General features: G+C 41.4%; 1 protein-coding gene across 1 annotated transcript in view; it reads left to right on the forward strand.

Moving 5' to 3' along the window:
• The first annotated feature begins 6398 nt into the window (after positions 1 to 6398).
• The window catches only part of SLC23A2 (solute carrier family 23 member 2), a 142680-nt gene continuing 122236 nt past the window's right edge, over positions 6399 to 26842 (forward strand). Inside the window, exon 1 of the mRNA XM_027559429.1 lies at positions 6399 to 6498. The gene's annotated coding sequence lies outside the window, so the exon portion shown is untranslated. The remainder of the gene's footprint in view (positions 6499 to 26842) is intronic.

Below are 26842 nucleotides of genomic sequence, written 5' to 3' on the forward strand. Positions count from 1 at the left end.
ATTTTTTGGGGCTCCAAAATCACTGCAGATGGTGATTGTAGCCATGAAATTAAAAGACGCTTATTCCTGGAAGGAAAGTTATGACCAACCTAGACATCATATTAAAAAGCAGAGACCTAACTTTGTCAACAAAGGTCTGTCTAGTCAAGCCTATGGTTTCCCAGTAGTTATGTATGGATGTAAGAGTTGGACTATAAAGAAAGGTGAGCTCCGAAGAATTGATGCTTTTGAACTGTGGTGTTGGAAAAGACTCTTGAGAGTCCCTTGGACTGCAAGGAGACCCAACCAGTCCATCCTAAAGGAGATCAGTCCTGGGTGTTCATTGGAAGGACTGATGTTGAAGTTGAAACTCCAATATTTTGGCCACCTGATGCAAAGAGCTGACTCATTGGAAAAGACCCTGATGCTGGGAAAGATTGAAGGCAGGAGGAGAAGGGGATAACAGAGGATGAGATGGTTGGATGGCATCACTGACTCAATGGATATGAGTTTGGGTAAAGTCCAGGAGTTGGTGATGGACAGGGAGGCCTGGCATGCTGCAGTTCATGGGGTAGTAAAGAGTCGGACATGACTGAGTGACTGAACTGAACTGAACTGAACTGAAACTTCTATAGACTTGTAAGATTAAAGTGTAAGCAGTTTTTAAAGATTTAAAATATACCTTGCCAAGGTTTCCAGAAAGGTTGTACTGATTTAACTCCTATCAAGAGTGTGGGAGGGTTTTAATTTCCTCATGTCTTCACCAACATTGGGTATTATGCAGTCTCCTGTGCTGGTGAAGACTCTTTGGGCTCATCTCTGGGACTTCACTCCTCTCCATCTGTATACTCTCCTACATGATCCTATTGGATTCATTGGTTTTAAATATTACACAGAGCTGATGACTCCCAAGTGTTTAAGTCCAGCCCAACCCTCCTCCCTGAGCCCATAAGAGTGAATCTGGATATAGCTATCCAATTGTTCCCTCTTGAGATGTCACAGATAGAAGACTTTTCCAAAGCTCCTCCATTCATCCTGTCTATGAAGTAGTTCCTCACCTATCTGACTGCCTAAGCTCCAAACCCAAAAGCCTTCCTTGATACCTCCCTTTCCTTTGCACTCCGTATACAGCCTGTTAGCAATCCCTGTCATTTTATCTTCCAAGGATATTTTGAATTTGCCTCCTTATGTTCATTTGTACTGCTCTCACTTTAGGTCAAGCCACCTTCTTCCATCTGAGCTACTATAACTCCTCCCTGTTCTGTGTTTGATTTACTTTTGACGTATCCCAAACCACATAGCAACAGAGTGATCATCTTAAAACAGAAATGAGATCGTATTATTTCCCTGCTCATACCCTCTAATGATTTCCTATTATACTTAGAAACCCTGTGTCATCTGGGCCTCTCATGACCTCTTCCCCAATCTCATTTCATCTCTGTGTCCTAATCACATCAACTGCTTTTCAATTTCTCAAACATGACATGCTTTTTCCTGCTTCAGGACATTTATACTTGCTATTCCTCTTTTTGGAATGGTCTTTCCCAACTGAGTATAATTGACTTTGAGTCACAGCAACAATGTCCCTTTAGGCCTTTTTTACTACTTTATCTAAGATGGTGCCCCAACCTGGATTATAGTCAGCCCCTTTTATTGTCCCTTTTTAGCATTTATCACAGACACAAATTTTACTTACTTACTGGTTACCATTTCATGACTTAGAATACAAGTCCACTAGGTACCAGGAGCCCAGCTAGACATTGGGTATACAATTATTTCTCTCCTGACCTCCCATACTTACCAGTGTATAGGCTCACTGCGGCAGGTGAGGTGAGCTTTGTCAGTGATGCCCAGTGCCTGCCTGGTATCACGTGACCAATGACGTGGCTATACTAACTTAGATGAGTAAGTGGAGCAGTCAACAATCTGGGCACAAAGGACCTAAATTCCAAGTGACCTTATATAACTGGAGATCTTATCAAAAACAAAGAGAATGAAATTCATTATAGATAGAATGTAAACATAGTCTAGGGAAAGAATGAGTGTGTGGTATGGCTCATTTTTATGGCTCAAAACCAGCTATGGGCTCAGTTTTACAGCTAGATTAGGCCTCTTATACTAATATGTAATTTTTATTTGTAAAGGGCTATGAAAAACATTTGTAGAAAATATTTTCACAGTAATTATATCATTTAATCCATATATTCACTAGGTGGTAGATAGAGTAGACAGAATTATCTTAAGTTTGCATAATGGGACACCTACACGTAGCCTGGTTAAATGGTTTCCCCAGGGTCATTTAGCAAGGCAGAGATGTGGAAAGGGTAGACCAATTTAGACTTCCTCCCACAGATTCCCTTTGCCATAACCAACCTTGTTATTAATCTTTGCCAATCTGATAGCTGGAAAATGATACAACGATGCCTAAATTTTTGTTCCTTTTTAGGGAATAGAGGTCCCAGCTCTCAGAGAGGGACTGAGTCATTTTCTATAGTGATCAAACGCAAAGCACAAGTCTCTCCAAGCCTCAGGCCAGCTCTCGCTTTCCTGCTCACTCACCACCTGGACATCTCCACCAAGCCCAGCCCTCCTGCTGAAGAAGCCTCAGCTTCTTATCTTTTTATGTTGACTTCTCTGGCAGATTTCTCACCTGTACTCCCAGTCCTGGCCTGCACCTTGAGGACACTGCTACCCACAGCTGTCTCTCTTGGTGTCAGCCTGGTGGTGAAGATGTCATCTTATGGTATATCTATATATAGAATACATTCTGACCTTAAAAAAGAATGAGGACTTCCCTGGTGGTCCAGTGGCTAAGCGTCTGTGCTCCCAATGCAGAAGGCCTGGGTCTGATGCCTAGTTAGGGAACTAGATTCCGCATGCTGCAAGTAAGAGTTTGCTTGCTGAACTTTAACCCAGTCCAGCCAAATAAATAAATAAGTATTTTTTAAAAAAGAATGGGATTCTGATATGTGCTACAACCGGGATGATTGTTCACTTAGGCTAAGTGAAAGAAGTCAGATACAAAAGGACAAATATTGTATGAGTCCTGTTAGATGATATACCTAGAACAGGAAAATTCAGAGACAGTAAATAGAATAGTAGTTACCTGGGGGCATGGGAAGTTATTGTTTAATGGGTACAGAATTTCAGTATGGGATGATAAAAAAGTTCTGGAGATGGATAGTGGTGATGGTTACAAAACAACATAAGTGCACTTAATGCAACTGAATTGTACATTTAAAAATGACTAAAATGGTAAATTTTATGTTGTGTTTATTTTACCACAATAAAACAAGGAATGAAATACGGACATGCTACAATATGTTTTAACCCTGAAAACATTCTGTTAAGTGAAAGATGCCAGTCACAAAAGATAACATGTCATATCATTCTATTTATATTAAATATCCAGATTAGGCAAATACATAGAAATAGAGTGTAGATTAGTGGTTGCCAGGGGCTGGCGGGAGGCAAGGAAGAGTGAATGACTGCTAATAGGTATGATGTTTCATTTTGGGGGTGATGGAAATGTTCTAAAATTAGATAGTGGTGATGGTTGTACAGCTTTGTGAACAAATTAAAACTATTGAATTATGTACTTTAAAAAGGTGAATATTATAGTATGTGAATTATATCTCAATTAAAAAAAAGGGAAGTAAGGAGGTGGGATTGGGGAGAGGGCTACATGATACTCCATACAATGCTATACCACAGTTTATAGAGCCATTCCCCAGTTAATGGACATTGGGTCTTTCTTTCCCTTTTATTCTTTCTTTCTTTCATTTTAAAAAATGATGCAATGTACATCATTGAATATGCAAAAAAAAAAAAAAGATACGGTTTCAGGTAGGTCTTGGGCCCTCCCATGCTGTGCCATGCCTAGGTATGTCTCAGTATGGGACTGATTTAGAAAGCGTCAGTTCCCCTGACACCAAGAGATGGTGTAGGGAGGAAGCTTTTGCCCTCCTCTCCAAGCACTTTCTCAGGGGTCAGCAAACTACAATGCATGTGCTGTTCTGGTCTCAGCTAAGAATGATTTTACAGATGAACACATTTGCAATCAATTTAATGGTAGGACTCCAACTAATTAATTGGATCCCAATTAAGCAAAATCTCCCCTTCCACTGCCAATTCTATTCTCATTAGTGCCCTGAATTACAAAAATATTATATCGATGATTATTGTATTTTGAATTTCATCAATAAAAATTTTGTGGAGATGCCATATTTAAAATTCCTAGATAGTATCCAGGAGAGGTTATCTGGAAGACAATTGGAAATGTGTGCCTAGAAGTTCAGGAAGATGTCTGTCTGGTCTGGAGAGAGATTTAGGAATCATAAGGAGATGGCTGACTTTCAGAGAAGGACAGGGCAGGGGAAAAGATGGAGAGAAAGGAGATACTAAGGAAAACTAACATTTCTAGAGGCATGAGTAATTCACTGAGAAGCAATGGGTGTAGAATGATATGTAAGACCCAGTGGTATTATTGCTAGAAAAGAGTTTTGAGAAGGAGGGAGAAATCAATGGAATGTTACAGAGGCATCAAGGAAGAAAAGGTCTGTATACAGGTAGTTGGATTTGGCAACTAGAAGGTCACTGGTAACTTTGTCATTAGGAAAAGCAAAGGGTGACAGTACCTGAGGAGTGAGGAGAAGGACAGGAAAGGAAGAAAGGTAGGAGGGTGGGAGAGGCCAGGATAGCGCAAGTTTTTCAGAATAGGAAAAACCTGTACATGTCTAGGGAAGGAGAGGGAGATACTGAGGATGCAATAGTTAGCTCCCTTTCTCTATTAGAGATCTCTCATCCCTGGCTGAACAAAACAGTAGTACCTCCTGTCCACATTCCACAGCCCCCCATAACAGATTGGCTGGAAAAGGCTCTCTCTGGTATAGGAGGTGGTGTAGATGTTAAAACGGACAGGCAGTGTGAACTTTTCTTCAGGTACTGGTCACAGAATTTTTGTCTCATTTTCTCCATCTTCAGTGTGGATCAAAACACCTGGCCTTCCAGGGTGTACTGAATTTTACAAGCCAACTCTTGTATTTTAAAAACACAAGTTATTAGAGAAGTAAATAGGATGACATTGATTCTCAAAGGCTCTGCTGCTGCTGCTAAGTTGCTTCAGTCGTGTCGGACTCTGTGTGACCCCACAGCCGGCAGCCCACCAGGCTCCGCCTTCCCTGGGATTCTCCAGGCAAGAACACTGGAGTGGGTTGCCATTTCCTTCTCCAAAGGCTCAGACCACATCTATTTTATGAAATTCCCACAGTTGCTGGTCACCACCCTCCGTCATTGACATCTGTGATATCCATAACACCGAGGCCCCCAAACTGTGTAAAACAGGCAGAAATTCGATGATAAAATCTCCTCCTAATGTAAGATCAGACACCGTCCACTGTTCTTTAGCTCTCTAGAGTTGTTTGGGGGCACTAATCAGTTATTACTCAGTTGTAACAACAACTAGACAAACTTCAAGATGGAAGGTGCTATGAGAGTATTAATTATTAGGTTTTTGTTTGTTTGGGCTTGAGTTCAGATAGTCTTCAGCAGTGGCTCGCAAAGTGTGAACCCCAGAGAACAGCATGATCATCACGGGGAACTTGTCAGAAACGAAAAATCAGGAGCCTCACTCCACACCTCTGGTCTCAAAAGCCCTAGGGGTGGGACCCAGCCATCTTGATATGGTCAAGGTGAGGCTGCGGTGCGCTAAAGACTGACAGCCACGGATTTATTTGCGGCCTTTCCGCTAAGCCACCCTTATCCAGCGACATCGCTTTTTTTTTTTTTTTTTTTTTTAATAGAAATGTAGACTCTCAGGCTGCATCCCAACGCACTGAATCAGAACCCGCAACTAAACACGACCTTCAGGGGAGTCTGAGAAGCCTCGTTCTGCACAATGTAACGAGGACCTCTTCCCAAGTTCAAAAAAAAAACAAAAAAACAAAAAAACAAAAAAACCCTGACAGCCTAACTGGAGAAACAGTGAAAGTGCCTTAAGACATCCAATCCACTGAGCCCAAGGCGCCGCAGATTGCTTTATTACCTTCTCTGAGACACGACAGGGCTCGCTCGGTGTCAGGCTCGGTAAAAAGGGGATACGAGGAGGGCGAGACTCCAGACAAGCGCTCTATAGTCCAAGTGGGTCCGCAAGAGCGATGAGACTGGAAGGCACGAGAAGGGGCGCGCTTCCCACGCGAGGGGCGGTGGGAAATAAAAGGAGAGCGGCGGGGCAGAGAGGACGATTAGGGGAGGGCATATGGGGGGCCTGACGGCTGGCTTGGCTTTGCGGACGGGCGGGGAGCCCCTCCCGCGGGGGAGACAAGAGGGCGGGGGTCGGGCGCGGAGAGAGAGGTGGGTCCAGGTCCGCGCGGGGGCGGGCGGCTCCACGGCTCCCCGCCCCCGGCCCGCCCCTCCGCGGCGCCATTTTGCAGGCGGCAGTCGCGGGAGCCAGAGGCAACGGCTGGTACTGCGGAGCGGAGGCGCAGCCGGCAGGACTGGAGCCCGGCGAGCTGCAGCCAGGTGAGAGCCCGGCCGCCGCGCCCCCTACCTGGCCCGCGGGCCGCACTTGCCAGGCCCGGCAGCGAGGGGCCTGCGGCGCCCACGAGGCCAACCAGGCACGGCCCCCGCGCGCTGTCAGTGGCCCCGCGGTGCGGCCTGCGCCCCCATACCCGGGCCCATCTGCCGGGTCCCCGCACCGGCAGGTCATCCTGGCCGCGGGACCCAGGGATGCCTGGCGACCCCCAGCCCCCGCCGGGCCCCTGAGCGCTCACCTCTGCTCGTGGCCGGAGCCGCGGGGCGCTCGGGCCCTCAGGCCGCGCGGCGGGCAGGCTAGTGGGGTCTCCCCGGCCCTCGGCCCGCGCAGCCTGCGATCGCTCTCCGGTCGGCCCTCCGCAGGCGGTGCGCGCGGGCATCTCTGTGCCCCCAGGAATGCAGGGCCATCAAGAGGGACGGCAGAGGCGGCGGGGGAGGGGGGGGTGCCCTTTATATTTTTGCTTTCTTTCTCTCCTACAGTGGCTGCGCCAAGTAATTTTAGGAGCTCCTGCCCAGTCCCCAGGGCCGTTCTTTCTGACAAGACTCTCGGGGGTCGGGGTCCCCCTGTTGCCACCTTCTTGTTAAAAGAAATTGACATTTTCGAGTATGACTAGTTTATGGGCGCAGAATTTTCTCCTTCCTTTGACTCTAGATGTCCCTTTGATGTGTAGCTGACAGGAATTCGGCCTGCAGGCTGGGGGTTTTAAACATGACTTAAAATTCTTGATTGTCAGTGCAAAGGGTAAATGAGGGCAACTGCAGGTGGAAGCAAGTCACCCATAGGGGATTTCTGGGTCTGAGGCATTAGGAGTCGCTCTACTTTTAGTCTTGCGGTGCTGTAACAGAGGAGAGGGAAGATGCTAACCCAGCTAATATTTGGACGTCCATGTTCAGAGAAGGCTGGACAGTGTGAGGACATGGCTGGGAGTCCTGAGACAGTCTGGTATGAGCTGTCATGAATTGCCATGTGACCTTCCTTTCCCAGTTTGTTCCTCTTTGAAGCCAGAGGCTAGAGGCAGTGGTGGTTGGAACATTTTAATTTTTACATTTTTTGCATTTGGATGCTGTTGGACTGAGACTTCTCTCTGCCAGTTGTCTGTACCTGCGTTTTCACCTTTACAAATGACTTTGCCCATTTAGCCCCTGAAGGTGAGTCTTATATGAGATTTATAAAAAGAGCCTTTCAGCTCAGAATTCTGAATTCTCTGTACTCATCCAGAATTTAATAGCTTTCTGGGCACTTGTCTTTTAAAAGCCCAGCAGTGAGTGTGCACAGAGTAAGCCCTCATGGCACATGTTTTAGTTAAAAGGGGGTGAGTGGGTGTGTCCAGCTGACTACTTGTTTTACCTGACAGCCTGAACATGAGCTATCTGCTTTCTAGACTATTTCCTTTGCTGAAATGTTGACCAGATTCTTTCTTTGAATCCGAGGGCATTTCACTTCTTTGCTTGGAGTAGGGAGTGTATTTTTTTTTTTTTAAGAAACTTGGTATTTTAATACCTTTTTGTATTAGTTCTCCACCCCCATGCCTCAAATGGTTGTGTGGCAGTTGTATTTTCTGACTGTGGCAAGTCACTTAAGTCGATTTTTTTTTTTTTAATCTTTATTTAAAAAAAATATTTCTCTATTTGGCTGTGCTGGGACTTAGGTGCCTCACAGGGATATAGTTTTCTGCCCCAGGGTGGAACCCTAGCCCCGCAGCCCCCTGCATTGGGAGTGTGTAGTCTTAGCCAATGGACCATCAGGGAAGTTCTAATTAAGTTGAATTTTAATGTCTGTTAGGATATTTCAAAAATGCTTATGAAAGTACCTGTCTAGAACATTGGCTAGGTTTCAGACCATACCGCCTATCTCTTTTATGTAGCAAAAGCTCATAGCATTGCAGAAATGAGTTAGGTGTACCTCAGCTAATTTGGTGACTGATGCTATTAATCCAAACATTATTGACTGAAACCTAGTCTTTAGATACTGGAAATTCTGAGTTGGTTGTTGCCACCCTCTTCAGTGTCTCCATAGAAAAACCTGGGATCCGTTTGGGGACTCATTTCTTGTATTACTGATGGCTTAAGGAATTTTCCCATTATGATTAAAGGAATTAGAAGTTAGCAGTCATAATTTGTAGTTCTATAGAGCTTGTACTTGTAAATGGAAGCTTTTAAAAAGCTGATTTATTTTTATTTAATACTCTTAGGTTATTTTAATTTAAACATTTTGCAATCCTTCCCTGACCTGTTTCCAGGTCTTGCCTAAAGAACTCCCAACACACTAGCCTGTTCCCAATGCGAGGTAACCTTATTTATTCTTTTTCACTCCCTGCTTTTCTTCCAGTTATTCTTCCCTCAGAGGGCCTAACTCTGGACTTTCTTTCATTCTTTTGCTGGGGAAGAATTCCTGCTTAAGGTTAGGCTATGAGCTACCACCATGGGGTTTACTGGTCATTGGTGCTCCTTATGGTACTCTCTTCATTTTCTCCCTGGCTTTGCTGTTTCTGGCCTGTTGTTTTGTAACCAGTTCTAGACTGTTGGCTGTCCAAGATTTGAGATCTGCTTGCAGCTTAGGTTTTTCATAGTCCTCTCCACATTTAGTGCATGTATTGACTGCAGACTGTGTGCCAGGTAATGCTCTTGGTGCTCCAGATGCTATATGGAGATTTCCTCCACGCACACAGTTCACACACTAGTATGGAGGCAGACAATGAGACTTTGTGGTCTGAAGAAGAATCTGGCAGGATTGGGGGTAGTAAGTGTTGGGTGGGAGCTGAAATTTTAGGAAAGGTAGAACAGGAAGCTCTGAGTCATCTTTGAGTGGAGACGCTAGGAAGCGAGTCATGTGGATGTCTGGGGTAGGAGCATTCCCAGTGGAGGAAACTGCAGATTCAAAGGCCCTGAGGCAGGAAGAAGAGAGAATGATTTTGAGGTCAGAAAGACTATGGGAGTTGAGTCATGGTAGGCCACAGGCACCTAGGAGGAAGGCCTGTAGATTTTACTTTGAAAGCGGGGTTGGTGGTGGGAGCCATTGGAGAGTTTTGAACAGAGAGGGGATAGAGACATGCTGATTGTTGATATGTGTGAATAGACTGAAGTCTGGGTGAGCAGGGTAGGTCTGCAGGGGAGCTAGCTAGTACAGGGCTGAAGATGGTGATTGAGTGGAGGGGGGTGGTGGTGAGAAGTAGTCATATTGTGAGATGGGGCTGAGGAGATTGCTGATGGGCCATATGTGGGGAATGAGAGAGGGAGTTGAGGGCAAGAGTAGAGTTCTGGCCCAAGCACCTAGAAGGAAAGTGGCTGCCCTAGGAATCACACATTCCATGGCATGTTAAGTTGCCATGCCAACCTGGTGTGACCAAATGCAGTAGTAAAGGGTGGGGTGAGTGTTTGATGGGGGATTCTGTTACTTAGTCAAAGCTTGCTCTGCTTGCCACAGGTTGTTGTTTTAGTTGCTAAGTCATGTCTGACTCTTTTGCAAGCCTGCTAGGCTCCTCTGTCCATGGGGTTTCCCAGGCAAAAATATTGGAGAGGCCTTTTCCTTCTCCAGGGCATCTTCCTGACCTAGGGGTTAAACCCTATTCTCTTGCATTGGCAGATGGATTCTTTACCTCTGAGCTACCAGGGAAGCCTGCTTGCAGTAGGACAGGCCAATAGATCAGAAACCAGATGTTGAAGGAAGGAATAACGACTTTATTTGGAGAGCTGACAGACTGAGAAGATGGCAGACTAATGTCTCAAAATAGCCATCTTATTGGAGTCTGGATGCTAGGTTCCTTTATAGAGGGGTGGGAGGTAAGGAAGTAAAGTAAAAAGGCCATTAATCTTGCAAATATCTCCTGGAATGGCCAGCCTTGTGGGGGAGAGCAGATATGTTAATTTCTTCCTTCCCTGTAGCTATCCACAGGTAGACAGGGTTCTGAACAAAGATTCAAGCAGAGGGACAGGGTTCCCCTAGGCAGACCATTATGTGTGGACAGGAACCTTTTAGCGAACAAAAGCAACTGGAAGCAAAGGTTAAAGTAGAAGAAACAGACCCAATATGGAGTCAGATTTTGTTCTTCCTTGAAACAGGTCTTGCATGGAAATGTAAATCTTCTTGGGAACTTCTCATCGTCCTTTGTCTTAATTCTGTCCTCTGACCTCAGGCAGGCAAATCCCTGATCTCAGGTCTGGGTGGCCTCTAAAACCTTCCTTGAAAGTTTATCCCATAAAGGAAAATTCCGTCTACTTGTTTTTTTTCCCCATAACTGTCTCTTGCATTACTTCTTCTTTTTTTTTTTTGCAGGCCTAATATAGAAGTATTCAAGTGTAATGGGTGCAGTAGTGGGCAGTGCATAATCTTATGGAGGATCATACTTAAGATTTCAACTAATTTAGTCTCACTGCCCATGAACTTTTCAGCAACTTCAGAGTGCAACTCACAGCCTCTTTCTGTTGGCTATGGTCTTGACTCTGGTTCTTCCTTCATCGTTGTTTTTCTATAGCATTGATGAGTTTTTCACTTTCTTCTTTTCATATGAGGAGGTCAAGGTTGCATTGGACCATAAGCCATGGCTTTTTCTGTTCTGCGGTCCAGAAAGCCTTCTTTAGTCCTGGGTTCTTTCCACAGGCTTTTCCGAAAGCAGCTGATCCGTACAGTCTCCTCGTGTCAGTTGCCCTGGGGTGTCTCAGTGAGTGCCTGGTCTAGGCCTGCCTATCTGGGTGGCGACCGTTCTCATTTGTGTGCATGTGAATCTTGCAGGGTTGAATCTTCCTATCTTGTAAGCTGAACTCAAAAGAAGTTTAAAAATTGTTCTTCTCTCCAGGAACCTCTCTAAGCAATAGAGGGGACCCAGGAAAGACCAGACAGTACTGATGGGCACTAGCTATGTATTGAGCACTTGAGGTCGTTATTGTTGATTCCAACAGCCGGCAGCCAACGTGGTTCTGGTCTGCATCTTATCAATGAAGAAACTGGAGCTTGGTTAACTTTTCTAAGTTAACTCTTGGGTCTTGAATTCTGCTCTTAATGCTTCAGTAAAGCTTGGGTCCCTTAGTGATAGAATGCTGTACCCAAGTCTTGCTTGAAGGTCTATGTTTCTTAGCTCCTTTTGGCATAGAAGAGAGCAGAGAAGATAGTGTCAATTGGTCACCAGGTGCTTAGCCTGGCACTTCTTGTATTCACTAACAGCAGCCCTGTGGAAGTAGGTATTATTCTCATTTTACATCTGAGAATGCTGAAGTTGGTGGTGGTTAGCTCCTTCCCCAGGATCATGGTAGCTGAGTCAGAATTTGACCCAAGTCTGGTCTGCACCCCAACTTGGAGTTCTTTATTCCTTCTGTTCCCTCATTTGTTCCTGTAGGAACATCCCACAAGCCCTCAACCCCAACACATTCACCTTTCTTTTATAGTCTTCCTTTGAGGTGGCTTCCCTCTAACCCTTTGTTCAAGTAACAATATACATGCCCCAGTGTTAAACTTGGGTGAACTTTTCCATTCTGGACCAAAACTTCATTACAAAGGTGTTGGTATAATAACTCTGTGGGTGGTCTTCTCCTGCTTCTGATGAAAAGCACTACTTGAAATGCTGTTTCTTCTGTGGTTGATATTTCAGTATCCAATTTGGAGACTATTGTCCCCTCTGCAGTGCTGGCTTAAATCCTTTGCTGTCTCCAAAAGGCACATCACCTGGCTGGGGGTACAGGCTCTTTTTTGTCTGACATGGTAGATCTTAAACTTAAGAGTTTCTCATTCAGAAGTTCTGGGGTGAGGCCTGGTAATCTGAATTTCTAACCAGTTCTCAAGTGATGAGAATGTTGCTGATTGGGGAACCACCAGCATCTGTTTTTGTAAAACAAGTTTTATTGAAACATAGTTGTGACCATTCAGGACACTATATGACCAGCAAGCCTGAAATATTTGCTATCTGGCTTTTTGTAGAAAGTTTGCTTATTCCTGCTTCATAGTAATAATTAATATTTATGTGATTAGTACTGAAAAGTTTGAGTTCACATTTTATTGTCAAGAGCTGTTTCTATATTAAGACACCGCTTCACAAATTACTGTACAAAAGTGTGGTATAGGGGAATATTTGCATATTTTGAAGTGCTGGGAGTATGAAAACTCTGACACTTTTAAGTCTTTTTATCTAAAATTAATGTGAATATTATATTCTATTCCAGAAACATCAGTACTTGGCTTAACTTTAAACACTTTTCCTCTCTAATCTTTGAGTAAAGTTGATGCTGCTAGACAAGTTATATTTGATTTTGCTTTCACTCTGTTTGAGAAATATGCTATTAAGATTTGCATTTTTTAAACAAATGCTGGAGAGGGTATGGAGAAAGGGAACTCTTCTGCACTGTTGGGGGGACTGTAAGTTTGTACAGCCACTATGGAAAACAGTATGGAGGCTCCTCAGAACACTGAAAATAGATTTACTGTATGATCCAACAGTACCACTCCTGGGCATATATCTTGACAAAACTATAATTCAAAAATATACATGCGCCCTATGTTCATAGCCACACTATTCACAATAGCCAAGACATGGAAGCAGCCTAAATGTCCATTGAGAAATGAATGGATAAAGAAGATGTGGTATATATAATATATATAATAGAATACTACTCATCCATAAAAAGGAACAAAATTAGGGTTTCAAAATAACTTTTAATGGGCAGTTTCGTTGAATATATGTTAATTTGGGGAGACTTTTCATCCTATAATATTGAATTGTTCTGTCTATGAACAAATCTTTTGATTCATGCAGATTTAATAGCTCTTATTTTTAAAGTTCTCACTAATGTATGGTCTACAGATCACTTATTTATTGCTCTTTATTTTAAAATATTTGCTATTTAGAGTGAGATGATTTTCTTTCTCCTCCCTTCCGTACCCTATTTCCTAATTTTATAAAGCAAGTGTAAAGAAAGTATGTATATGCAGTCCATATATTTTATACCTGACCACCTATATTATTCAGCTTAATTAATTCTAGCCCAAATCTGTACACTAACAAAATAAAAAGTTATTTCTTGCTCACATTTTTCTAGGTGATTCTCCCCTAACAGGTAAGTTGGGAATTTAGGCTCCTTCCATCTTATATCACAATTGACTTCAAAATCTGGCCTTTAATTTTGTGAGATTTTGTCAGATTTTGTGCATGGAAGGGTTTTCTTATGGGCTGAGCTTGGAATTAGTAATATTTTCTCCCATAGGCCATATCCTAGATGCAAGGGGAGTCATTTGTGTGTCCTCAAGGGAAATGAAGCAGCACTGTGTCTGGCATATGACCTGACCAAAGTCGGTGAAGTTTTACTTTTCAGTTGATTCTCTTGAGTTTCTTGGATAGACAGTCATGCTAGCTGCAAAAGGTCTTGTTTTGTTTTCTTCTTAAATACTTCTTTTTCCTAATACAAACTGCAGAGTACTTACAGAACAGGTCTAAATGTGATAGTGGTCCTTTTTATTTTCAATATTTATTGGTGTGCATTAATGTATATAATATTTAATGATATTAAAGTGTCCTATTTTCAGTGTATTTTTGACTTAATTACAATATCGTACTTAGTGTTTGAATGAACAAAAAATTTCTCATCTTGAGATTGACCCTGGAAATAAATTTTTGGTAGAATCTGTCCCTGTTTTTGTAATTCTCCAAATTCGTTTTTTGTGCTGTTTTAAGGATGAGCTCAGATTTTTAGCTGGAAGGAACTACACAATTTATACCTTTGCTTCAGGTTCAGGTATCCTGTGCTGTTCATATCTTTTGTATCAGGGATTCTGACCCTCAGTCTTTGAAAATGTTCCTTCCCTCAGAGCAGTTTTGTGGGTTCTTGTTTTCTTTTTTTCTTACCTGTGGAGATAAACTGAATATACTAGCAGTATCAATTTTTCCTTTTCTGTTGAAGTTCTCCTATTTGTACATGCTTTTTGACACCCAGTGTAAGTTGGGGTCCTGTATTTCCAGCAGTGATCCTGAACTTCCTGGGAGCAGGAGGCTCCTCTGAACCCTCTCAGAAGTCCTGGGAAGTTAACAGGGTAGGGAATCTTTTATTCACTTGACCAGTAAAAACAGACATAAGAGTCCAGTTCACTTCTAGTGTTGAGTTCAGTGCCTAGGGTAATGCTCCAGAGTGGTTTCAGCTTTCTTGCATTTTGTTTTCAACTCTGAGGTCTTGTACTTTTCGTTTTGTTCCTTGAGTAGGTGTCTGTCAACTCCTAAAATATGTTTTCCAGACTTTGTCTTGACTGACTCACTTTTCACCGACATATATATGTCTGTGTGTGTATCTCAAAAACAAGTTTCACAAAAATATTATATGATGTATATTCTGATATTTACTTTTTCTACTTAATGGAAAAAATTAGTTGTGACATCCAAAGTGATTTTTTGATCTGGTTGTCAAATATAAGACTCTGAAGTAAGGCCTTTGGGTTAGTATGAATAAATAACCTTTCTATCTTATGGTAAAGGAACCACATGAGGTTCTGTGGGAATGACAGGGAAGGGGCTCTTGACAGAATAACCTTAAAAGAAAAGCTTTATTGAGATAGAATTCACACACCATAAAGTCTTCACTTTGAAAGGTATGTTTCAGTTGTTTTTAGAGTTGTGTAACCATCACCACTGTCTTAATTTGAGAAACCACATACCTATTAACAGCCATCCCCCCTTTTACCCTCCCCAGCAGGCCTTGGCAACGCTAATCTGCGCTGTTTCTGTGAATTTGCCTTATCTGGGTATTTCATATAAATGGAATCGTACAATATGTGGTCTTTTGTGATTGGCTTTTTACTTAGCATAGTGTTCTTAAGACATCTGTATTGTTGCAAGAATCAGTGCCACATTTTATCTACTAATGAGTTGATGGTCATTGGGTTGTTTCTAGATTTTAGCTACTGTTAAAAATGGTGCTGTGAACATTGGTGTGATCATGTTTTAAATTTTTCTTTAGTAAATATCAGGGAGTGGAATTACTGGATCATACGGTAATTCTTTGTTTAACATTTTGAAGAACTGCCAAATTTTTTCCAAGTGGAGGCATCAGCAATTTATAAGGGTTCTAATTTCTCCACATGTGTTATTGTCTGTCTTTGAGTATAGCCATCCCAGTAGGTGTGAAGCGGTGTCTCACTGTGGTTTTTATTTACATTTTCCTAATGATGTGGGGCAGTTTTTCATGTGCTTGTTCAGCAGTTTTGTGTCGTCTTTGGAGAAATGTCTTAAGTTCTTTGCTCATTTTTCAGTTGGATTGTCTTTTTATTGTTGAGTTATAAATTTTCGTAATATATGTGACGTGTCCCTTACCTGATACATAATTTTACAAATAACTTTTTCCATTTTATGGGTTGTCTTTATTTTTTTGCTGATGTCCTTTGAAACTTTCCGAGTTTTAAATTAAGCTAAACTTTCTGAAGTTTTAATTAAAAACTTCTGCTTTTTAATTTTGATAAGGTACTATTTATCTTTTTATTGCTTATAGTTTCGTTGTAATTTCTAAGAAGATTTACCGCTTTGTTTTCTTCTAAGAGTTTTATAGTTTTATCTCATAGATTTGCGTCTTTGATCCTTTTTGTATATGGTGTGAGGTAGGGGGGCTCCAACTTCAATTCTTTGTATATGGATTTCCAGCAACATTTTTAAAAAAGGCTATTCTTTCCCCCCGTTGAATTGTCCTGGCATCCTTGTTCAAATTTACCTGACAAACATTAAGATTTATTTCTGAATTCTCAATTTTATTCTGTTGATTTGTATGTCTTATCTGTATGCAATGCAGGTCGAGAAAATCCCTCGGGAGAAGGGAGTGGCTACCCACTCCAGTATTCTTGCCTGGAAAATTCCATAGACAGAGGAACCTGGTGGGTTATAGTCCGTAGTGTTGCAAAAGAATCGGACACAACTGAGTGACTAACAGTTTGTACCAGGACTATGTTGTTTTAATTATCACAACTTTTTATTAAGTTTTGAAATTGGAAAGTGTGAGTGCTCCAGTTTTGTTCTCTTTCAGGATTGTTTTGACTATTCTATGTCCTTTACATTTCCATTTGAATTTTAGGATCAATTTGTCAATTTTTTCCAAAAAGACAACTGAGATTTTTGATAGTGATTACATTCAATCTGTAGGTCAATCTGGGTAGTATTGCCAAGAATTACATATTATAAACAAAAAATTTCATGGGAAAATATGTATCTGTGCTAGCAGTAATACATTCTGATATTTTCTGATGTATTCATTCCATTCTTTTTTTTTTCAATATTTATTTATCTGACTGAGTAGGGTCTCAGTTGCAGTACATGGGATCTTGGTTGAATCATGCAGGATCTTTCCTTGCTTTGCATGGGACTAACTCGAGTCTCACGGGCTCAGTAGTTTCGGTGTGCGGGCTTGGTTGCTCAGGGGCATGTGGGATCCCAGTTCCCCGACAGGGATGGAAACTGAGTGCCCTGCATTGCAAGACCACTGGTCCACCAGGGAAGTCCCATTCTTTTATTTTTATTGATTTTTTAATTAAAAATATTGCTGGCCCCGGTCTACTGAATTGATTTCTCTACTCACTCTGGTATGATGTTTGGAAAAAATGCTTCAAGTCAGCAACCTTAACAGCAAATTAACAGCCTTAATTTCCTTAACAGCAAATTGGAATCAGCTAGGGTGCAGTTGATCAGAGTATAGCATATAAGTGTAGGGGTTAAAAAAAACTCTCCCAGGTGATTACAGTGTGCATCTAGAGTTTGCGAACCATTGCTATAAAAGAATTTTTGTAGTAGTGAGAGCCTCATGTGTGAAGCTTTCAGTCATTTTGGTGAAGATTGTATTCAATATTAGAGAAGTCTGTGCATTTCCTCTTTTTTTTTTTTTTTTGCATTTCCTTTTAATATTATCACTGATGTCATTGTCTCAAGGAGTGATTTTGCTTTAGCCTTCCTGCTAGGTGTGTATAGTTGTACCCAGTCTGTACAGAGAGCAAAGACAGAGTGCACTCCCTGGAGAGTGTCTGTTATTTCTCAGGAAGTTTTGTGTCCTTTTTCTTTTTGCTATAGGAAATGGGCTGATTTGAGAAGAATATGCAGGAAATTCACAGTAATTAATTATGATATGGGGTTAGAATTGCTACTGAAGTATATGAAGGCATTGGTCAGGATTAAGATCTGAAAGTGGGACCAGTGTCCCATCTTAGAGATTTTAAGGAATTTGGGAATTGTGGTGAAAACTTATACACAAAAAAGCTTAGTTTACTCAGTGATGTTCCCTCTTTTTTTCTGATTTGTTTGAATGTATACTGTCTTTCACTTATGCATATATATATGTTTATTTGTGTGTGTTTCAAAATAGAGATCTCATGGGGCCTTTTATTTTTGTCCTTGCCACACAACTCGTGGGATCTTAGTTCCCCCTTCCAGGATTGAATCTGGGCCGCTGCAGTGACAGCCCCGAGTCCCAACCACTGGACTGCCAAGGAATTTCCATACATACGGTTCAGTTCAGTTCAGTTGCTCAGTCGTGTCCGACTCTTTGCGACCCTATGAATCGCACCACGCCAGGCCTCCCTGTCCATCACCAGCTCCTGGAGTTCACTGAGACTCACGTCCATCGAGTCAGTGATGCCATCCATCCATCTCATCCTCTGTCGTCCCCTTTTCCTCCTGCCCCCAATCCCTCCCAGCATCAGAGTCTTTTCCAATGAGTCAGCTCTTCACATGAGGTGGCCAAAGTACTGGAGTTTCAGCTTCAGCATCATTCCTTCCAAAGAACACCCAGGACTGATCTCCTTCAGAATGGACTAGTTAGATCTCCTTGCAGTCCAAGGGACTCTCAAGAGTCTTCTCCAACACCACAGTTCAACAGCATCAATTCTTCAGTGCTCAGCCTTCTTCACAGTCCAACTCTCACATCCATACATGACCACAGGAAAAACCATAGCCTAGACTAGACGGACCTTTATTGGCAAAGTAATGTCTCTGCTTTTGAATATGCTATCTAGGTTGGTCATAACTTTCCTTCCAAGGAGTAAGTGTCTTTTAATTTCATGGCTGCAGTCACCATCTGCAGTGATTACAGGGGCCTTTTAAATCCCGTTTTTAAGCTTAGCAATGTGTCTTAGGCTTATAACTAAATCATTAAATAGTCCCTTAAAACATATTTTTTAACAACTCATTTGTGCTGAATACATCATGTTTTATTAGACAGATCTTTCTACTGTTGGGTATTTAGTTTATGAGCTATTTATTTCCCCCCTGTAGTGAACAGAATACAACAGTGAATAGCCTTGTATGTAAATCTATATGCTTTTTTCTGATTTTTTTCTTCAGACTACATTTTTAGAAGAAGGGATATCATTTGCATTTTTAAAGCTTTGATACATATGTAACATATATGCCAGATATTTCTGCATCCAGGTTAGGGAATTAATCTTACTATTTAAACTTAAAAATTTTTTTTAAACCAAGAAGAACCATGTTTCTTTTGCTTTGATAACTAGTGAATTTGAACACTTTTTAATGAGTTTTTTTTTGTTTGACTTATTTCTTTCACTAGTTTTTATAATCCTGTGTTCATCTTTTTCCTGGTGATTTATAGCAGTTCTTTTTATATCCTAGATATTAACACTTTAATACTTGCCCACCCATTTTTTCTTGTAATTTTATGATGTATTTAAGACATAAGCTTTTGATTTGTAGATCGTTTTTCTTGGGATTTGGTTTTCAAAATAAAAATCTCATTTTTCAAAGGAAATATTTTTCTTATGGATGAATGATCAGAACATGATTTTGTTTAAAATTTTTTCAGATTTCAAATTTGCTTCTCTTTTAAAATATGCTTGGGTTAATCACCTGAATTAAAAAGTAAAATTTGAACTTTAGAAGTTGTCAACATCTTGGTCCCAATAAATGGGAACTTAAACTGTTATGGTCTGGAAGTTGGGTGCTCTTATTCTAAGCAGCCAGAATGGGAGACTGGGAGTCATTTATAAGCTTTTCTACCCAAGTTTTAAATTTGGGTACTTTTGGTGCTTAGTATTTGTCTTAGTGCATAGGCTTCCCTGGTGGCTCAGAGGTTAAAGCGTCTGCCTCCAATGCAGGAGACCTGGGTTCCATCCCTGGGTCAGGAAGATCTCCTGGAGAAGGAAATGGTAACCCACTCCAGTATTCTTGCCTGGAGAATCCCATGGATGGAGAAGCCTGGTAGGCTACAGCCCACAGGGTCACAGAGTCGGACACAACTGAGTGACTTCACTTTCACTTTAGTGCATAGCACACATACGATGTCTCTTTTGGGTTGATGGCGCTCTTGTGCCTTAATTCCTTACTTTTGCTCCAGTACTATTAAAAAGTAAAATCTGAGACTTTTGTGTCATATTTTGGTAATAGCCTTGCGTGCATGTGTTCTAAGTCACTTCAGTCGTCTCTGACTCTGCCACCGTATGGACGGTAGCCCTCCAGGCTCCTCTGTCCATGGGATTCTCCAGGCAACAATACTGGAGTGGATTGTCATGCCCTCATCCGGGGGATCTTCCCGACTCAGGGATTGAACCTGAGTCTTCCACATTACAGGCAGATTTTTTACTGTATGAGCCACCAGGGAAGCCCATATACTTTAGGCTACTGAAGCCTGCCTGCCCTAAGGATCCAGGGGCTGCAACTGCTGCTGCTGCTGCTAAGTCGCTTCAGTCGGGTCCAACTCTGTGCGACTCCATAGACAGCAGCCTACCAGGCCCCGCCGTCCCTGGGATTCTCCAGGCAAGAACACTGGAGTGGGTTGCCATTTCCTTCTCCAATGCATGAAAGTGAAAAGTGAAAGTGAAGTCGCTCAGTCGTGTCCGACTCTTAGCGACCCCATGGACTGCAGCCCACCAGGCTCCTCCAGCCATGGGATTTTCCAGGCAAGAGCACTGTAGTGGGGTGCCATTGCCTTCTCCAGGGGTGCAACTACTGAAGCCCAAATGCCCAGAGCCCATGCTCCGCCATAGGAGAAGCCATGCAGTGAGAAGCCTGCACACTGCAACTGGAGATGCCCGCGTACAGCAACGAAGATCCAGAGCAGCCAAAAATAAAATTAATTAATTTTAAAAATCTAGAAATTTATTTAAAAAAGAAAAAAGGCATTTACAATTCATAGGAGAACTATATACACATGGATCAAAGAAATCAAGATTAAAACCAGGTGTCATTTTTTGCATGTCAAATTTGCAAAAGTTAAAAAAATCTAGAAATGGCAAGTGAGGTTAACATACAGTTTTCTTCTGTTCTTTGTTAGCTTGTCAATTTTTCTAGAAGAAATTGGGAAGGTTACCAATTTCCCATTTCTTTCCAGAAAGTTTAGGAAGTAACTGGCCTGTGAATTTGTCTGAGGCTGACACTTTCTTGAGAATAATTCTTTTGCTTTTATATTTTTCTGTAGTTATTATTACTTATTCAGGATCTCAAAAAATAGTTTTACTAAAAATTTGCTCATTAATCTAGATTTTCAGGTACATACAAGTGCTTTTGTAAATTCTTTAAAAAAATATAAATGTAAAAGCATGAAAAGTGTATTTTGTGTTTGCCCTTGTTTTCAGAAGATATTCTTTGTCATGTTCAGCAAGTATCATTTTAATTTTAATTGAAGAGGTTTTGTTTTTGTTTTTTGAATCCAGAGTAGGTGGGACTTCTCTGGTGGTCCAGTGGTTAAGATACCACACTTACACTGCAGGGGGCATGGGTCTGGGACATTCTGCTTGCCGCATGGTGCGGCCAGTAATAATAATAAAAATCAGAATAGGTGTTTTGACAGCCTATTTGGCATCTACTGAATTGATGTAATAATTTTGCTTCTTAGAGTTTCTGGCCTGTGAATTGTATTAGCTCTGGGGTTAGATTTGTCCTGCTTTTGAAGTGTTAATGTTCCTTTTTAAAGAAATGGTGAATGCAAAAATGACAGTTCTGTATTATTCTCACTACATTTGAAAAATGTTTTTATTTAGTTGACTGCACCGGATCTTAGTTATGGCAAGCAGCATCTTCGGTCTCGCTTGTGCACGCAGGATCTTTTAGTTGTGATATACAAAGTCTTAGTTGCTGCTTGTGGGTTCTAGTTCCCTGCTCAGGGATTGAACCCAGGTCCCTTGAATTGGAAGTGTGGAGTCTTAGCCACTGGGCCACAAGGGATGTCCCTCCCATTTTTTTTTTTTTTGATGATTTTTTTCTCTAGGAAATCACAGTTGGAAATCACTGCATGTAGTACTTGGGCCTAGGCTGTGACGTCAGCTGTGTAGCCTTGTGTGCAAAGGACAGGTTTTCAGAGTATGAAGGGAGAGGTGTTCCAGTGGCACTGTGGATGCTCATTTGATAACTCAGTCTTGTTTTTGTTGAGTGGCTTCTGCTTAATTTCTTTCTCCAGATTCTTTTCTTTAAAATGTTTGCATTTCCCCAATATTAGAACCTCTGACCCAATTCTGTTTTGGTTTCTGATAGTTGTTCAGTAGAGTAGAAAGTGAGTTCTTGTATTCAGCTTTACAAAATATTTTCCAAAGATAAGTATTCAGAGTCATAGTTCTTTCACTTTCAGAATTTTTCTATCATATGTCTAAATGATATTTTGTTAATTTGCAGCTTTGCTATCATGGAACCTTTTTTTTTAAAACAATTTTTTTTCTAACTTTCTAAAGGATTTATAAAAGAAGCATATGCATGTTGGAGAATAACCAATTCTGACTCTAATCAGAATTCTAACTAATTCTAAATAATCAGAATTGGATAACGTAAATTTTGAAAGTCATAGATTCTTATATATTTATAAAACAAGCATATGCATGTTGGAAAATAACTAATTCTAACTCTAAATAATGAGAATTCTAACTAATTCTGAATAGTCAGAATTGGATAAAGTAAAATTTGAAAGTTATATAGATTCTTACACCCCCTACACTCAAGGCAGTTTAATGTTTATCCTTTTCAGCTCATTCCTGTGCCCACAAATATGGTCTGTGTAATTATAATAAAAGTCAAATGACGCTATGCATATTGTACAGCTTGCATTTTTCAAAATACAGAATGTGTAATTTATTTCACTAAAAATAAGATGTTCTTTTAAAGCTTTTCTTACTTTTTTTCCCATGTTCTTTCCAGTATTCCTCTTCTTGGCTAATCTTCATTGATTGTTACCTCCCTTTTGACTCTAAGTTTTTAATAAACATAGATTAAAGTAGATTTATGTTTTTGAAGATTTAGTTTTGGAAAGTAAATTATGCTTTTTTTTTTTCCCCTTGTATGCAGAGTATGTTTTAGATGGAGAAAACCATAGTTTCTCTATTCATATTCTGTATCATTTAAAATGAGTAGTGTCTTTTGTTCCAAACAGCAAAAGACCATTGTTTAGTTTCTGAAGTTAAATATACAAGATCACTGGAGGCTTCTTGAAGGCGACTGGTACAGCTCTGTTGGCATTTATTTACTTATTTACCTAGAGTCATCTGTGAGTGGTAATGCTAAGTTGGCCTAGAATAATCAGTGAAGTTGAAAGATTCACAGCCTAAATATTTCCCAGTGAAGAACTTGTTGGTATCTGGCTGAACTGTAGTCATCTCATGCATTTCTCGTTATAATGGAGAGCCAGGCTCCTAATTGCACTGGCCGTTCCAGAGATGCTGCCTAAGTCAGGCTCTGGGTTTTTATTGTGAAATTCATGCATACATACAAGAGTACATGAAATGGTTTCATTTAATAAACATTAAGATGTTTATTTAATAAACATTAAGAAAATGATTTTTGAGTAATTAAGTCTTCTATTTTCCTCTCAAAATATATTAGCCTCAGTTTATTCTAGGGGTGGCCTTGAAGGCAGTGTAGAGTCATAATGAAAGGTGAAGGTTCTGCTGTCTCAATCCTCTTGGGGCTCTGTTCTGTGTACTGTCACGCCTCCAGGACCTTGACCAGGAGGCCTCACCCCTTCTGGGTTTTCTTATTCGTAAAGTGTGGGCCCAGTTATCAAGGGTTGTTTGAAGATGAAATATTACACATACGATGTAGAATACAGTGCCTGACACATAGTGAGAACTGAAATCTTTAAAAACTTTTTAAAAATAGAGGCGTTGTGTTAAGGCATGTGGAGTTATCAAAAAAGCCCATTGGGTACAAAATTGCTTTCTCCTGCCACTCTAAAATACTGTCTTCTAAAATATTTTGTGCAAACGGGGAGTTACTTTTTGAGGGACTGAAGTTTCAATTTGTAATCCTGCCCAGGGATGGTTTAGGGCCTTGGATATTTTCCTCTGGAGGAAAGAAGTAAGAGAGGGAGTTCTAGGATTGAGCATGGCCCAGTGAAAAGTAGACTGCATTCATGCCTAGTGCCTCCTGCCAGGTTTATTATTACTTTTTATTTTGATTTACTGTTTGCTTTTCTCTAGCTAGGTTTTGACTTCATAACCGGGACTCCACATGCTCCTCTGAGCTTGGACTTTGGCAGCACAGGGAATTATAGCTTGGCCGCTGGTAATGGAAAGCATATGGACATGTCTGCATTTAGGTGCATCCAAAACACAACCTTGCCTGTTGTGCGTTTTGTGACAGAGTTGTGCTGAGGGTCCCTTTGCGCTTGACTTTGCCCTTTGCACGGGTCAGCAAAGATCTAAATGCAATCCTGGGAATAATCATTAGGTTGGTGCTAATGATAAGGTAATGGACTTCTTTGAGGCCAAATTCCACATAAGTAGATTAAACTAGAAAACAAACAGGCACAGTCTTGCCACTTATACTAATTACAAGGTAGGAGGTAAATATTTTCATTTTCATTTACGTGGGCTTTTGACTTTTTTTCAATCCACAGACATTTAAACGTCTATTGCTGTTGGAGTTCTTGGTCAGGGTCACAGATGTGAAGCCTGGGGGGTAAAAAAATTGAAGACCTGTCGCCTTGCTTTAATTCAGGTACTCACCAACTTAAGTAGTGAGACTATGCACAAACACCTTACTAAGAAACATTTCTTTTTTTTCCTCTTGTTTCCTCCTACCATTTCCCTCAACCCAAAGCTTGAGGGCCATTTTGGTCATTTAAAATTTTTTGCTGTTATAAATAACACTGAAGTGAAATTTCTTGTATGTATTTTCAAGAGACTTTTCTTGTATGTACTTTGAAGAGAAATTCTAGGAGTAAAATTGTTGGGCACAGTGATAAGATTTTCCAGTTAACTTTGATGGATTGGCAAACTGAGAATTGAGACACTGCAAGAATTTATAAGCAGAGACATTACTTTGTCAACAAAGGTCCGTCTAGTCAAGGCTATGGTTTTTCCAGTGGTCATGTATGGATGTGAGAGTTGGACTGTGAAGAAGGCTGAGCACTGAAGAATTGATGCTTTTGAACTGTGGTGTTGGAGAAGACTCTTGAGAGTCCCTTGGACTGCAAGGAGATCCAACCAGTCCATTCTGAAGGAGATCAGTCCTTGGATTTCTTTGGAGGGAATGATGCTGAAGCTGCAACTCCAGTACTTTGGCCACCTCATGCAAAGAGTTGACTCATTGGAAAAGACTCTGATGCTGGGAGGGATTGGGGGCAGGAGGAGAAGGAGATGACAGAGGATGAGATGGCTGGATGGCATCACTGACTCGATGCACATGAGTTTGAGTGAACTCCAGGAGTTGGTGATGGACAGGGAGGCCTGGCGTGCTGCGATTCATGGGGTCGCAAAGAGTTGGACAGGACTGAGTGACTGAACTGAACTGAACGGAAGAATTTATGCTCTGCTTTGCCTTGTTACAGCTAAATTTATTCAGCATGGTGAATGTAAAATATTTTTTCAATGATAATTTTAATTTACATACAGTAAAATTAATTCGCTGAGTGAAAACTTACAAGAACTTTCAAAAATGCTCAGAGGGAGACTTCCCTGGTGGTCCTGTGATAAAGAATCCTCATGCCAGTGCACAGGACACAGGTTCAGTCCCTGGTCAGGGAGGATTCCACATGCTGTGGGACAGTTAAGCCCGAGCATCACAACTACTGAGCCTGCTCTATAGTGCCTGTGAGCTGCAACTGCTGAGCCTGTGCACCATAAATACCGAAGTCTGTGCATCTTAGAACCTGTGCTCTGCAACGAGAGAAGCCACCACAATGAGAAGCCTGAGCCCTGCAACTAGAGAGTAGTCCTCACCTACCGCAACTACAGAAAGCCCGCTTGAAGCACCAAAAGACCCAGCACAGCCAAAAATAAATAAAATTTAAAAAATACTTAGAGGAGATCATTCCTTTTTAAAACATTTTTAATTTTCTAATGTTTTTGTTGTTCATTTGCCCAGCCGTGTCTGACTCCTTGCGACCCCATGGACGGCAGCACGCCAGGCCTCCCTATCCCTCACCATCTCCCAGAGTTTGCCCAAGTTCACGTTCATCGCATCAGTGATGCTGTCCAGCCATCTCATCCTCTGACACCCTCAATCTTTCCCAGCATCAGGGACTTTTCCAATGAGTCATGTGTTCCCATCAGATGACCATAGTACTGGCGCTTCAGCATCAGTCCTTCCAGTGAATATTCAGGGTTGATCTCCCTTAAGATTGACTGGTTTGATTTCCTTGCTGTCAAAGGAGCTTTCAGGAGTGTTCTCCAGCACCACCAGTTGGAAGGCATCAATTCTTTGGCGTTCTGCCTTCTTTACAATCCAGCTCTCACAGCCATATGTGACCACTGGGAAGACCATAGCCTTGACTATAGGGACGTTTGTCAGAGAGTAATATCTCTGCTTTTCAACACACTGTCTAGGTTTGTCATAGCTTTCTTGCCAAGAAGCAATTGTCTTCTGATTTCATGGCTGCAGTCACCGTCTGCAGTGATTTTGGAGCCCAAGGAGAGGGAATCGTCACTACTTCCACTGTTTCCCTTTCTATTTGCCATGCAGTATGGGGCCAGATGCCATGATCTAGTTTTTTTTATTATTTAGTCATAAGCTGGCTCTTTCACACCCCTCCCTCACCCTTCTCTAGAGGCTCTTTAGTTCCTGTTGGCTTTCTGCCATTAGAGTGGTATCATCCACATTAGAGGTTGTTGAGGTTTCTTCCGCCTGTCTTGATTCCAGCTTGTAACTCAGCCCAGCAGTTCTCATGATGTGCTTAGTGTACAGGTTAAACAAACAGGGTGACAGCAGACTGCCCTTTTGTGCTCCTTTCTCAATCTTGAACCACACAGTTGTTCTATACGGGGTTTTTACTGTTGCTTGACTCACAAGTTTCTCAGGAGACAAGTAAGGTGGTCTGGTTTTCCGTCTCTCTAAGAGCTTTCTATAGTTTGTCATGATCCATGCAGTCAAAAGCTTTAGCGTAGTCGATGAAACCGAGATAGATGTTTTTCTGAAATCCCCTAGCTTTCTCTATAATCCAGCAAATGTTGGCA

Source organism: Bos indicus x Bos taurus, chromosome 13, assembly GCF_003369695.1.
Source record: "Bos indicus x Bos taurus breed Angus x Brahman F1 hybrid chromosome 13, Bos_hybrid_MaternalHap_v2.0, whole genome shotgun sequence".
Classification (NCBI taxonomy): domain Eukaryota; kingdom Metazoa; phylum Chordata; class Mammalia; order Artiodactyla; family Bovidae; genus Bos; species Bos indicus x Bos taurus.